Raw genomic sequence first — 14,197 nt, forward strand, 5'->3', positions numbered from 1 at the left:
TTTTTAATTTTATCCTTAATGAGAAGCTTTTATAACCACACAAATACTCTGGACCCCATTCTGACATGTTTAGGATCACAAATTCAAAAAGTCTTCATTTTTTCCTTAAATTTCGTGGCCAGTCAAACAGGTTCACATAAATTGGAACGGAAGGAATACTATTTATGAGACCGACTAGAGTCTCAAAATTTGTGCCCCGATTAAGGGTGGCAAGTGGGCCAGTCCCGGGCCTAAGTGGGCTAAGTGGGCCGGTCCCAATTTAAACGGGCTTCATGGTCCCGGGCTTTGTGGTCCTTTTGTATGAACCGGCCCAGGACCGAGCCCACGAACTAATGGTTCCAGGCTAAGTGGGTCGGTCCCGGGCCTAAGTGGTCCCAACGATCTTTTTTTAAAATTTTATAGAAGTTAGAGAAAAAAAGATGGTAATAAAAATATCTAAGGCAATTCATTGTAAATTATATTATAGAATTGTGACCTAAATTTTTTAATTCAAATTTAAAGACAAAAATATTGTAAAGAGATATTCAAAGCAATGCGTTATAATTTTATTATAGCATTAAAAAAACATGGCAATATCTTTTTTAGTCTTCCTCCCCCCGATGAAATGAGCACAATAAGGTGCTAATACCACCATTGAGAAGGAAAAGAAACTAATCAAGATGTGCCAACATACAAGTTACATAATACATACTAATTTTTGTTCATACAAGTTACATGGTATCTCTTACAAACTTCATAAATCCATTAAGGTCCGAAGGAATTTCCGTTGGTGGTGGCAGAAAAGAAGTTTGGTCATCACCACTTTCAGGTGAAGCAGAATCCTCCGCAAGTTCAGCTACCATTTCTTTGTAAGCTTCGTCTACCTCTAGTTATGATTTAGCAAGTCCAAAATTTCTTCTTTCAGAACGGATCCAATCTCTGAAAAGTACTGATTTTTCCAAGCTTTCCCTCAGAGACGCTCTATAATCATCGAGTTGAACTCTTACTTGACTGAAAGCGCTCCGATGCCACTGTTGAAGCTTGAATAGTTAAAATGTCTCGGGCCATCTTTGAAAGAATTGAAAAGTATTTTTCTTTGTCCTTCCACCATTCCAAAATATTAAAGGAGTCGTCGGGATTTACTTCCTCAATTCTCTGTGACAAATAAACTTCAAAATCATTTAGTTGTGAAAAATCACTTGTAATAGAACCTTGAGAACCCCTGAACCCCGCCCAAGCATTAAATACTCTTACTTCCGCAGTTTTTTTAGATGATTGAGAATCAGAAGAAGAAGCAGTTGGAACATTTGGTCTAGCCTGATCTAATGCAACTTGATAAGCATTATAAATAGTTTGAGCATTTATTTTAATTGAGGTTATCGCTTCCAGAAGTTTAGACAACTCCTCTTCTTCAAGTGCTAATTATAAACAATTTCATAAAAAAATCAAGGACTTCCTAATTTCATAGTAGGATTTAACAAGGCAACAACACCATAAATAGGGGGAATAGGGAAAAAAAATTTAAAACTTTTTCTCATAGAATCAATAGCAAGTTCATAAATTTCCCCACCCTCTGAAAAATGAGCAAACAAATTTGCTAGTTCTGCAATATAAACTAAACATTTAGAAATATTAGGATATAATTGCTCAGAAAATTCATTTGTAGCAATTTGAAATTTTTCTAAAAAATCTACAAGCATTTCAACATTAGCCCAATACGCATTTGTAAGGTTCTCATCATCATCACTTACATGAGCATTAAACGTTGAGTTTATGGGGTTTCTATATTCATATGCAACAACTAAACTTTCATACATGTAATTCCATCAAGTTGGACAAGTTTTAGGAACCTTTCTTTCTCTTAGGACAAACTCATCGCATCTTTTAAAATATTCTCTAAGTCTACTTCTACGGTTTGAATAAAAAATCCAGTTAAGAGCCATTTTAACCTTTTCAATTTTAATATTTAAAATTCGCATACTATCACTCACAATTAAATGGTAAATATGACAAATACATCTAACATGAAAAATGTTACTAAATGCAGGACTTAGTGTAATGGTAAGCAAAGTTACAACATTTGTGTTACTAGTAGCATTATTCATTGAAACTGACATTTTTTATCAATAATGCAAAAATATCTACAAATTATCCGTAAATGTGCCAACAATAAACTGCCATATGTGACGTGAATTCATTATTCTATAAGCAATAATGCGCTTTTGCATCATCCAATCCTCATTAATCCAATGACTAGTAATAGTAAGGTAATCACAGTCATTACCACTTCTATCAATATCAGTTGTAATAGAAACACGACAATTTATATGAGTAAATAAATAGCGGAAATATTGTTCATATTCATGTTTATATTTGTAAATATCGCTCTTTACGGTTGTGCGAAGAAAATCTTTACAAGTAGGATTCCAAATTATCCAATATAATGCACAAAGTGAGGGCTAGAAGAAAAACTATAGGGTAAACAAATAACAATAATTATTTTTGTCAATTCTTCCTGATCTTTTTTTGTATCATAATATAAAATACCATCAGTAACAGTGTTAAATTCCGGTTGAAATTAATTTGACCCGGTACTAGGGTCAGCCTGACTGGGAGTAGGTACACTTGTCCCCTCGGTCAAGACTTTCATACGAAGATATTTGGCTTTATCTCGAGGGTGTATCAATATGTGTCTTTTCAAAGTTCCCTTCCCCCTCCCCTCCCTTCCCCCCTCCCTTCCCCCCTCCCAGCGTCAAAATATTTAAAAGCTAAATCCTTACCACAAATTTTACACTTAGCCTTATTTTGTGGAATTAGTTGAGTAAAAAAAGGTCAAACAATAGATATTTCTGTCCGTTTGGTACGCTGTCTAGAAAAAAGTAGGGGTAGTAACATGAGGGTCATACGGAGCATCATTTGGATTATCATTAGTTGGGTTTTTAACTTCAGGAGTAGGACTAGTGGGTGTATCATCATCCGGTTGCGTTTCATCAAAATCTATTTCTTCCTCATCATCTTTATCAATAGTTGGATTAGAATAAAGAGCATTCATTAATTAATGGTTTAATTGTTCACCAGCTCCAACATTATGAAAAAATTGATTCTCAGTAAATTGTGATAAACTATTATCACTATCAAGAATAGAAGTTGTCGGACGGGTATGGGATTTGGGTCCGGGGCCGGGGGCAGTGGAGGAAGAATGGATTGACCACTAGATTCGCCACTCTTGGATTTTCTCTTATTTTTATCAAATTTTTTTTAAGGAAGCCATCGTACTTAATCAAATAATAGAAAATAAATAAAACATATAAAACTATAGTATTAAAAATTATGAGTTGGAACGAGTTTACTGAATTGACGAACAGCTTGTTAAAAATTGATTATCGTTGAAGACTTGAAGACTTTAAATCGCCAACTTCACAATTTTTTTCACAAATTGTAACAATAAAGGAAGCAATAATAGCAATTATAGAAGAAAATTAGAGTGAGATTGATAATTTTGTGAGAAAAATAAAAGAATGAGGTGGTATTTATAGTTGAAAATAAGAAAAAATATAATTATAAAAAGTTTGGGGTTAAAATAAAGTTGGGGGGTTAAATGGCTATTTTGCAAATAGCCAACGGCTATTTTGGCAGCCCAAACAAGCAATATTTTTTTAAATCTGACTGTTGGGACCGTTTGGGACCATTTAGGCCTGCCAAGGACCGGTTCGGTCCCGATTTCAAACGGTTCCGGTCTTGCGGTCCCAAAGTTAAGGATCGGCCCAAAAGACCGGCCCACCTCCACGGTCCCGGGCTTATCCGGTTAAGGATGTTTAGGTCCAGAAGCCACATGGGCCGCCGGTCCCGGGCCTGGACCGGCCCACATGCCAGCCTTAGCCCTGATCAAATGAAATGAGAAGAATAATAACTTACTTTTGGTGATCTGACATGTCATAACAACAGTTATGGCGTCTGTTTAGCGCGAATAAGTTTTGCGCTTTCCATTTTTCTTTACTTTTTATTTCTCCTTAATAATTTATTTACTGGTTTCTTTGTCTTGATTTAGATATGTAATCAGCCTATTTTTGTGCCATTAGTAATTGAAAAAATATATAATTACCTCCCTCAACTAGTTTCATTTTGCGAATTATAAACTTAAACTTTGCATGAGTCCCATAAGTCCCCTAAACTATTTTAAATTGGAATTATTTCACCCATTTTGACAGACATGATATAGAGAGTAATTATATACACTCTTTATGAAACTCGTGAAAAGCAGTAAAAAGACACCTTTGACTGAAAAATTAGTAACATTGGCTGGAAAACTCCATTTTGACAGACCAAGCTCTAGTACTTCATGACTTTTTTCGCTCCATCTATCATTCTCCTCCATTTTTTCAAACTGATTTGTTATATCTCACCAACCACAAACTCAACTCTTTCATCTAAGTGAAGAAGAAAAAAAAAGCCGAGATTCCTAGAGAGAGAAGGTCTATCTTCTCTCTAAAATCCTACTACCATTCCTCCATTTCATACTTGAAGAATGCAAAATCCTCAACCATCTTTGCAACAAACAACTCAAATCCCTCCCAAACCGCCAGATGTTAACAATCATATATCCACCAACAATAGCCACATGGCTACACACGACTCTACTCCAACTTTCAAAGACAAACTACTATCAGATACGCACTCGAACTTTATCTCTATGGAATGCTTTGAGGATCCAATCGCACCTATGGAGATACATGAGCTAGATAATAAAGATATTGGCGGAGATGAATAAAAAAATACAGATTACATGGTCACCTTATCTGCTGAAGATATGCATTGGATCTATCATCCCTGGATGTACTTAGTAATTATTAAATTAATGGGTAAGCGTATCCTCCATAACTATCTTCACAAGAAAATTCAAGACTTACGGAGGATTAAAGAATTTTTTTTCATTAATTGACTTGGGTGTTGATTATTACATAGTAAAGTTTGGTACAGAGTAAAATATGAACAAGGCATTACACGATAGCCCCTGGTTCATAAATGGGTGTTTCCTCTCAGTACAAAAATGGATACCAAACTTTGTTGCTTCTTAGACAACACAGCAAATTGTCGCTGTATAGGTGCGTCTTCCACAGCTACCAACTGAGTTTTATGATACCACTATATTAATGAAAATGGGTAATAAAATGGGCATTTATTAAAGGTTGATACATGTACATCAGCAACCTTGAGAGGACGCTATGCAAGACTTTGTGTGAAAGTCTCTTTATATCAGCCAGTGAAGTCATATATTTTCATTGGTTCTCATAAACATCAAATATTATATGAGAGTGACAATTTCCTATGCAATCTATGTGGAAGATTAGGTCACTAGTATCCCTACTATGTTCCAGAGAAATCAAGAAATAATACATTGCAACAAAGCTCTCCCCAAATCATGTCAAGAGAAATAGATGGTGAAAATGGAAGACAGTGGTGTTCTCGAAAAGAAAGAAGAATCCTCCAAGAACAAAGTCCGAATCAATCCGGAACATACATGATGCAGGTATTATTGTCAAAATCTTTGATTCTACCACAGGTAAGTATCTCAATACTCAAAAACTAAAATACAAAAGAAAAATTCCTCTCCTAGTACATGACATAGGTATAAGGAAATCTCACTCAATCCCTGCTAATATTTCTAGTTCTTCTAATTCTGATCATCATCATAAAAATAATAATTCTAAATTACCTTCTAATAACCAGCCCACTATTTTGGAAAATACCACTCACAAGGCAAATCCACTTAATGAAACCAATCAATGCATTTCAAGCTGGCAGGACACACAATATAAGAATAACAACCACGTGGCTGGATTCTACAATGACAAACTTAGTCGTACTACTAATGCAAATACTACGCCCAATGATAATAGGGATAAATATCATTTGGACCAAACCAATTATGCTTCTCAAAATAGGATCGACAACGTGATTATTACTCTTAATAATGATAATATGGACACTACTTCCTACAAGGCTAACATCCCTCCAACTCAAGAACACTTATTTCTTGATAATCCTAGCAATGAACAAGTGTTGTTTGATATTAAGCAAGTGTCTAGCACGATATCTAAACACTCTTTTGAATCCTCTAGTCACGAACATGAACACAATTCTAATTCAGAACATACAGAACCCTTGGAACCTTCCTACTCACTTCAACCCATTCCTACTGAAGGACCCCAATCCATTACCATTAAAGGACCCCGCCAATATATTCCCACTTCTCATACCTTGGGATGCCTAGAACATCTTGGCACAGACTCAGAAACAAAACGACAACCCGGCCCCCATGAAAATGTAGCCCCATCCACCATCCAATGCTCAAGAACCAAGAGAAAATGTAATGGAGGAATCAGAGGTTATACCTCCTCCAAATAGGGGTTTGAGAATCAAGTTTTTAAACATAAACGAAGTCAAAGTCTCACCCTTCAAGGTGAGGCACGATGCGAGGCATGTCTTCAGTTGTCCAATTACACTATACAGGTGCACAATGAACAAAAAGACACCACAAGATCTAATAGTAGAAAAGTTGGTAATAATCATAATACAATGCCCATGGAAAAACCTATCTTCTCCTACGGGGGAGGAGGGGAGTGTAAACGTACAGAACCCAAATCCCAAGATGAATAGCTCTACAACTATTATCATTTGGAACACTAGGGGTGCTACAATGACAACTTCAGTAGGAACTTTAGAGTTATGATAGACACCCATAGGCCTTACATGATTACTTTACTTGAAACTAAGATGGCTACTCACACCTCTCTTCTTAATGATTTTAATTTTATGGATATGATAGAGGTCCCCGCAGAGGGAAGATCTAGAGGAATGGTTATTCTCTGGGATCACAATATGGTCACTGTCAAAAACTCTATTAGGCGAGATCAGAAAATCCATGCTATGGTTGAGTTACTTCCTAAATGCTACTCTTGGCTTTTTCCTTCCATTTACACTAGTACTAGTAATGCTAACATAAATCTACTTTGGAAGAACTTGGAAAATAGTTATGACTCCTATAAAGGCCCGTGGTTAGTAAGGGCGACTTTAATGACATTTTAATGGCTAAGGAGAAATTTATTGGTAAACCTGTTAGTCTCAATAGGTCATGCAAACTATGGTCCAGCATAAATTATTGTAACCTTTTTGACTTGGGATTTAAGGGGAGTAAATTCACTTTGTCAAATCATAGGAAAAAGAGGAAAAGTCTAATTATGAAATAATTAGATAGAGTGTTCTGTAACAATAAATGGGTTACTCTTTTTCTTGAAGCCCCAGTTACCCACCTGCCTAAAACTCACTCAGACCATAGACCTTTGTTGATCAAGTTGAACTTTATGCCTAATGGGAACTACGAGAAACCTTTTAGGTTAGAGACAATTTGGTGATCACATCCTGATTTCATTAATGTGGTTAATTCTAGTTGGAAAGATAAAGACATGTGTGATGCTGCTCGATCTTTTAGAAACGATATTTTGGAATGGAAAAGAAAAACTTTTGGTGATCTCTTTCACAAAAAAAAAGAGACTTTTAGCTGGACTTAATGGTATCCAGAATTCTCCTAAATTTCCTACTAGCAGATTTCTTTAACAACTAGAACAAGATCTAATGTATGACTACAATAATATCCTTAAGCTAGAAGAAGACTACTGAAAACTTAGATCTAGAATCAAGTGGATTAATGAAGGTGATGCTAATACCAAATTTTTACTGTCACTAATAGGAGAAGAAGAAATCATATTACCTGTTTTAGAAATGACAAAGGTCAATGGATTGATGATCACAACTCCTTGAAGGATCACACTTTGAATTACTTTTAAGAGATATTCACAACCTGTCATCTCCAAACAAATTGGTCAAAAATCCTTAATGACCCAGTCTCTTTGAATAATCTAGATCTGTCTTCATTAGACTATCCCCTACTGGATAATAAAGTCATTAGGGCTGTTTTTCCTTTAAACCTTTTAAAGCTCCTAGTCCTGATGGCTTACACCCATTCTTCTTTCAAAAATATTGGAAAGTGGTGGGACAATCGATTCTACAATTTTGCCACAATGTTGTCGCTACGTAGTCCTTTCCTAAATCTATCAACAATACCTACATAGGTCTCGTTCCTAAAATTCCTAGTGCTAATAACCTAAAAAACTTTAAACACATAGGCTTATGTAATATTATTTACAAAATTATCACTAAGATCATTTCTAACAGGATCAAGCCTTTTCTAGATAATATCATTAGTCCCTTCCAAGCCAGTTTTTTGAAAAATAGAAGGGCTTGTGACAATGCTATCATTATTCAGGAAATCTTTTCTAAATTCAATCATTTTAAGGGTTCCAAAACTTTTATGATCTTTAAAATTGATTTAGAAAAATCCTTTGATTGGCTTGAGTGGTCTTTCGTTTATCGAACCCTTAGATATTTCAAGTTCCTCCCTAAGATTACAAAGCTGATCATGACCTATATTACTACTAGTAACATCTTCATCCTAGTAAATGGATCCAAAATTAACTTTTTCAGCCCTAGCAGAGGTGTAAGATAGGGCGATTCTATGTCTCCGTATATCTTTATACTATGTATGAAAATGTTGTCTAGATACATTAGTCATCAAGTAGATATTAGGAATTGGGACCATATATGCCTCAACAATAGAAGTCCTTCATTTTCACACCTCGTCTTTGCAGATGACCTCACTCTTATGGCTAAGCTCAATAATACCCCATGAACCACTATCCTTAGTTGTCTCGATATGTTCTGTGACTTATCAGACCATAAGATAAATTATTCCAAATCTAAAATTATTTTCTCCAAAAATTGTCCGAACGACACTGCCAAGTATATTTCTAAATTGTTCAATATGAGAATCAGTGACAGCTTTGGTAAATACCTTGGCTATCCTATTTTGCGATAGAAGCCAAAAGCCACTGATTATCAATTCACTTTTGATAATATGCGCATCATATTATCTAACTAGAAATCAAAGTATTTAAGTATGGCCGGTAGAACTACTCTTGTTTCCTCGACACTCAATACTATTCCCAATCATGACATGCAATATATTCTTCTCCCACAAAGAATTCTGAATGTTATTGATCAAACCAAAGGAATTTTATATAGGGTTGCACTGAAAGTAATAAGAAACTCCACTTGCTTCGTTGGAAGGTAGTTCCTAGTAGTAAATCTAATGGGAGTCTAAGAATCAAGAATGCTAAGTCAAAAATTTGTTCCTCCTTACAAGACTTACATGGAGACTACTAAACTTTCCGCATTCTCCTTGGTCCAAGCTCCTTATTGCTAATCATGCTACGAAGGCCAAGAAAGCTAACATTTCTTTTATTTGGAGTGCTATTGCAAAAGGTTGGTACTATTATAATAAAGGGATCCTTTGGACTATTAATGATAGGTCTATTATTGACATTTGAAATTCCAGATCGATTTCTAACACTCCTTGTCTAAGAAATTCCATTCAAGGGCGTCTCAACAAGAATGATCACAATATAAAAATTAGAGATAAAAGGAAGAAAAATTTATGGAATTTCTCTAAGTTGACTTTTGACCTCCCCATTTGTATTACTGATAACATTATAACCATAAATCTCCCCCAATATAATACTACTCGTGACATTTCTATTTGGTCACTTAGTGGCAATGACATGTTTACTATAAAATCATGTTACAGCCTCATTGAGGGTCATGAGCAAACTAACCAAGATTTCAATTGGATTTGGCATCTCAACTGTCATAAAAAGATAAAATCCCTCATGTGGAGGTGTTTTCACGATAAACTACCATGTAAATCTTATCATAGGCAAATTGGTATGAATATTGACGCTACTTGTCCAATGTGCAAGATTGAGGACGAGACCATTATGCACATTTTCCTTAATATAACTATATAATAATAAGTGAAAGTGGTTCTGAACACGAAGGGTAAAACCGTCATTTGGATAAAGTTAAAAACAGCTGGCTTCCACTTTCTCCACTTATCTTCAGGTTCCATGCCCATTTCTTCGAGAACTCTTCCTGCCAAACAACAAATGGAGGCTAAAAGAATACATCTATGTGAAGCTCTGGGTATCCATCCCCAAACAACGTGAAATTTGGGTGCCAGCTGATGGATACTAATTTGGGTTTGTTTTTTTTCCCAACAGCCCCTTACAGCTTTCTCTCCCTTTTCGTCTAATTTTTCTTAATCCCTAATATGTTATTTCCTTCTTTCTCCTATTTTTGTCTTAGCTCCTTGATTCCAGTATGTTGGTGACTCTATGATTTTTGATTTTTGGTGAGTTTTATTCCTTTTTTCCGTTCTGAATTTAGTTGAGTATCTAAAAATCTGTGCATGCATTTCAATCGTTGCTATGTTTAGAGATAGATACTTAGGTACATGTTTTTCGGTATTTTTGAGGATGAATGGATTCTTTGAAGTGCCTATTAACGGTAAAATTGGTACACATGAATAAAGCGAAATACAGAATCTATTTAGGAAATAAAGAAACCAAAAGACTAACATCGTTGGGCACCCGCTGTCTCTTTGATATGTGATTCCTTCCTATGGCTGCAGCACAATTTGTCATGTTTTGGTTTTAAGTTATTTTAATTTTTCCCTTGTGGTATCATTGCAGAATTGTTACAACAAAATATTTGTTCAAGGGTGCTAGCAGAAATGCTCCTTTTAAATGAGGTAAGCCACTTCTTTGTTTGAAGTGCCTTGAAAAGAAGAGTTCTGATCGGCACCATGTCAAGAAGATGTTGGTAAACTTTATTTTTATAAAGTGCTCTACACTTCTCATGACAAGAAAAAGATTCATATTTATTATACTATTAAGCAATGAGATCCTTTTGAATTTACATAGATATGACTCTTTGGATCAACATTTAATTGAATTTAGGACAAGTTATTATTATAAATACAAGGCCTGACAAGTCATTGTACGAATTTGTATTTCAGAACATATCGGGCAGCACAACAACACTACAACAAAGCGTCAAACTGGATTATTCAGCTAATGGGTCAGGAACAAAACAAGAAGGAGGCTTGCTGAAACTCAATTTCAGGAGCTCGGGTATGCACTTTAGTGGAATTTATAACTAGATGCAACACAACACTTACATCAGGCCTTGCAGTTTGAAAGTTGAAGGTTCTCTCTTTAGGAAGTGGTGCAATATAAAACGCTATACAGAATATTCCAACATAGATGAAGCCTCATAAATATCAGGAACATATAACCTTCCATAAAATTCAAACTTTACAACCTTCCATAAAATTCAAACTTTGCTGTACATGAAAAGAATGGAAATATCCACTAAAATCATTGAGTGATTTGTATCGCGAAAGAAGTCCACAATTTATAATTCTCTTACAAACTCAAATACTTGTGAATACGTGATTTTTACCCTATATGAATTACTCCCACAAATTCAAGAAAACTAAATTTTCCCATTATTTACAATTTTTTGTAGCATTTTGTTAATTGTTGGCATTTGTTTGTGCATGTTTAATTTTGCTTGATTCATGAAAAGACAAAATACATTGCATTTGCATTTAGGACTTAATTTTACATTTGGGATTAATTAGTAAATTAATTTATTTGACAAAAATAGAGAAAAATCACAAAAATAAATCATTTTGCATTTTTAACTTTTAATTTTGAATTTTATAATTTCTTCTAATTTAGGATTTAATTAATTATTGAAAATACTGTGTTGAGTAATTAGCTTAATTTGGTAAATTAATTTAGTTTAAGAGTTAATTTTAGGATTTAAATTAATTTGAGAAGAAAAGAAAGAAAAGAAAACAATTGAAAATTGAAAAAAGAAAGGAAATTAAAATAGAAAAGGCTGCCTTGATTTAGGTTAATATGCCAACCCAGTCCCCAAGATCCGTTCAGCTCCAGGCCCAATTACCCCCATACTCGGTCCAAGTTATTAGTCATTAAAGATCTTTGAAATGACGTAGTATGGGGGCGATACTACGTCGTTTTGAGTTCAGTTATGTCAAATTGATCCTGGCCCTTCATCTTCCATCATCCAACGGCCAGAAAAGCTTCATTAAACCCGTATATAACTGTCCGAATGGACCCTACCCCCCTCAGAACCCCCCCGTCTCTCTCAGTTCATCTCACAACCAGAGACCGAACATAAACCCTAATAGCCGCCACCCTTTCCCACCGTCCTCCGGTGGCGGCGCCACTCCAAACCGCCCCAAACTAACACCCTGAGACCCTCATGATCCCTTCTCTCCAAATCCCTAACCCATATCCCTCGAATCCCTCCCGATTCCGTCGAATCTTGAATCTAAGGATAGAGTTCGAAGCCCCAAGAAGTCAAAATGATTTAATCCTTGATTCCGTGGCTTGCATGGCTACTTGCCCCTATTTTTCTAAAGATTGAAGGTTGATTAAACACGAAAGTGATGTTGTTCACTTGTTGTTTACGAAGAACAACTGGGTAACATCACTTTCCGTTTAAATCAGTGTCTCAATTAGGTTTCGAGCCTTGATTCGGTAAGTTCCTCCTCCCCTCTTGTATTTTTCTTTCTTTTACTGTTTCACTTTCCTCCTCCTCTCTTTTTCTTTGGTCTGGTCAAAATTCATTTAGACCTTCTGAGTTCAAGTTGGTTCCATCTTTTGTTATGTTTTCCTCTTCTTTTCTTCTTCTTTGTGAAAGCTTGACTATCTGATTTCTTTAGTTCGTTTCTTCAACCCTGTTTTGTTTAGTTCTTTTGTGTTAATAGCATAATTACTGTTTCATCGTCTATTTAGTCACCTAGCTAATACAATTAGGCCCTTAACTTAAATAATTTCCTGTTGTATGTCTACGTTAATTAGTTCATCCACTTTCTTGTGTTTTGATTGCATTATTAAAGGTTCCGGGTTTCTTATCTTGGGAATTTTGGGTCAGTTCTTAATTTGGGAATCCCTAATTGTCTTTAATTGGTTCTGAAAATCAAAAGCCCAAGTAGGGTCGTGTTAGGGTTTGCAAACCCATGGCCATTTGAGGTTTAGGGGTAATTTTAGGGGTTGTGGGGGGTAGTTTAGGAAATTGGCTTGGGGAATCTTTAGTGTAATAGATTGAGAAGCTTCCAGGAAGTGGGATTGGGGGTTGTTGTTGAAACACTGATAATTAACTAAGGGTATGAGAGCTAAAACAAAAATTGGAAAAGGGGCAAAATGCAAAGACTGAGGTCTGTTGTTGCCCTACTCTCCTGCCTATAAAGGCACATTTCCTTGCCACTCAAGGCAAACTTTTAAAGGGGCAAAATCCAGAAAGGCAGAAAAAATCAGAAACGATTGAGAATTTTAGAGAAAATCTACTGTTCCATTGAATTTGCTTCTCTGATTCTTGAGATTTTCAACTTCAGAAGCAATTTTGATTCATTGAGAGTTTGAAAATGGTTTGAATAAGAAGTTGTGGCTAATTTCCTGGGATTTGGAAAGGGGTTTAATGTTTTGCTGGTTTTGGATTGCAAAAATGGGCAGAAATTGCTGTTGCTAGATTGCTGCTAATCTCATCTCTTTCTTCTGATATTCTGTAGTTATTTTTTGCTGCACCCAGGTACTCTTTCGAATCCTTGCAATGGAGTGTGAGTATTGAATGAAAAGTGGTGTTCCAATGTCCGGATTTCATCTCCCTTTCAAAGTCTGATTTTTAGTAGTTTTGTTGTGGTTTGATGCTTGTCAATCGGTCTGTTTGCAGTTCTAATCGAACTTAGTGTCAGTGAACGTCATATAGTTGTTTGTAATCGTAAAATTGGACTTTCACTCTATTTCAGTAGTTTCAAGTGTATTCAAATGAATTTTAGCTTTGTATTAGTGGTCTGATGACATGATATACTACTACCTGGCTCATTAGTTTATGTGCTGAAACCAATATTTTAATTAGCTTAGATGTATCAGTGTGTTGGAGGTTCTTAAATGTACTTGCACTTAGCATATCAGTATATGCAAATAGGGGTATGCATGCTAGTAAAAATCTGGGAGTTTAATGTTAAAGGTTTCATGGAATTGGTCCATTAATTGTCTTGGATCCAAGGTTTGGGGATTGGACAGGGTTAAGCCTATATTGGCAACTGTGTATTTCTGAAATCGTGTTGGTGATGAGCCGGGTTCAATGTCGGGCCTCCTTTTACATTTCTAATGTTGAATCCATGGTAGCAATTATATTTTGAAATCACATTGATATTTGGTTAGAAGTCATG

General features: G+C 35.5%; 1 long non-coding RNA gene across 1 annotated transcript; it reads left to right on the plus strand.

Moving 5' to 3' along the window:
- The first annotated feature begins 9,965 nt into the window (after positions 1 to 9,965).
- Positions 9,966 to 13,855, plus strand: LOC104219771 (uncharacterized). The gene is made up of 5 exons (XR_709362.2): positions 9,966 to 10,130; positions 10,237 to 10,282; positions 10,623 to 10,681; positions 10,949 to 11,063; positions 13,555 to 13,855. It is a non-coding gene; the product is annotated as an uncharacterized lncRNA (long non-coding RNA).
- The last annotated feature ends 342 nt before the right edge of the window (positions 13,856 to 14,197 follow it).

The sequence above is a fragment of the Nicotiana sylvestris genome, chromosome 6, assembly GCF_000393655.2.
Source record: "Nicotiana sylvestris chromosome 6, ASM39365v2, whole genome shotgun sequence".
NCBI classification, from domain to species: Eukaryota; Viridiplantae; Streptophyta; class Magnoliopsida; order Solanales; family Solanaceae; genus Nicotiana; species Nicotiana sylvestris.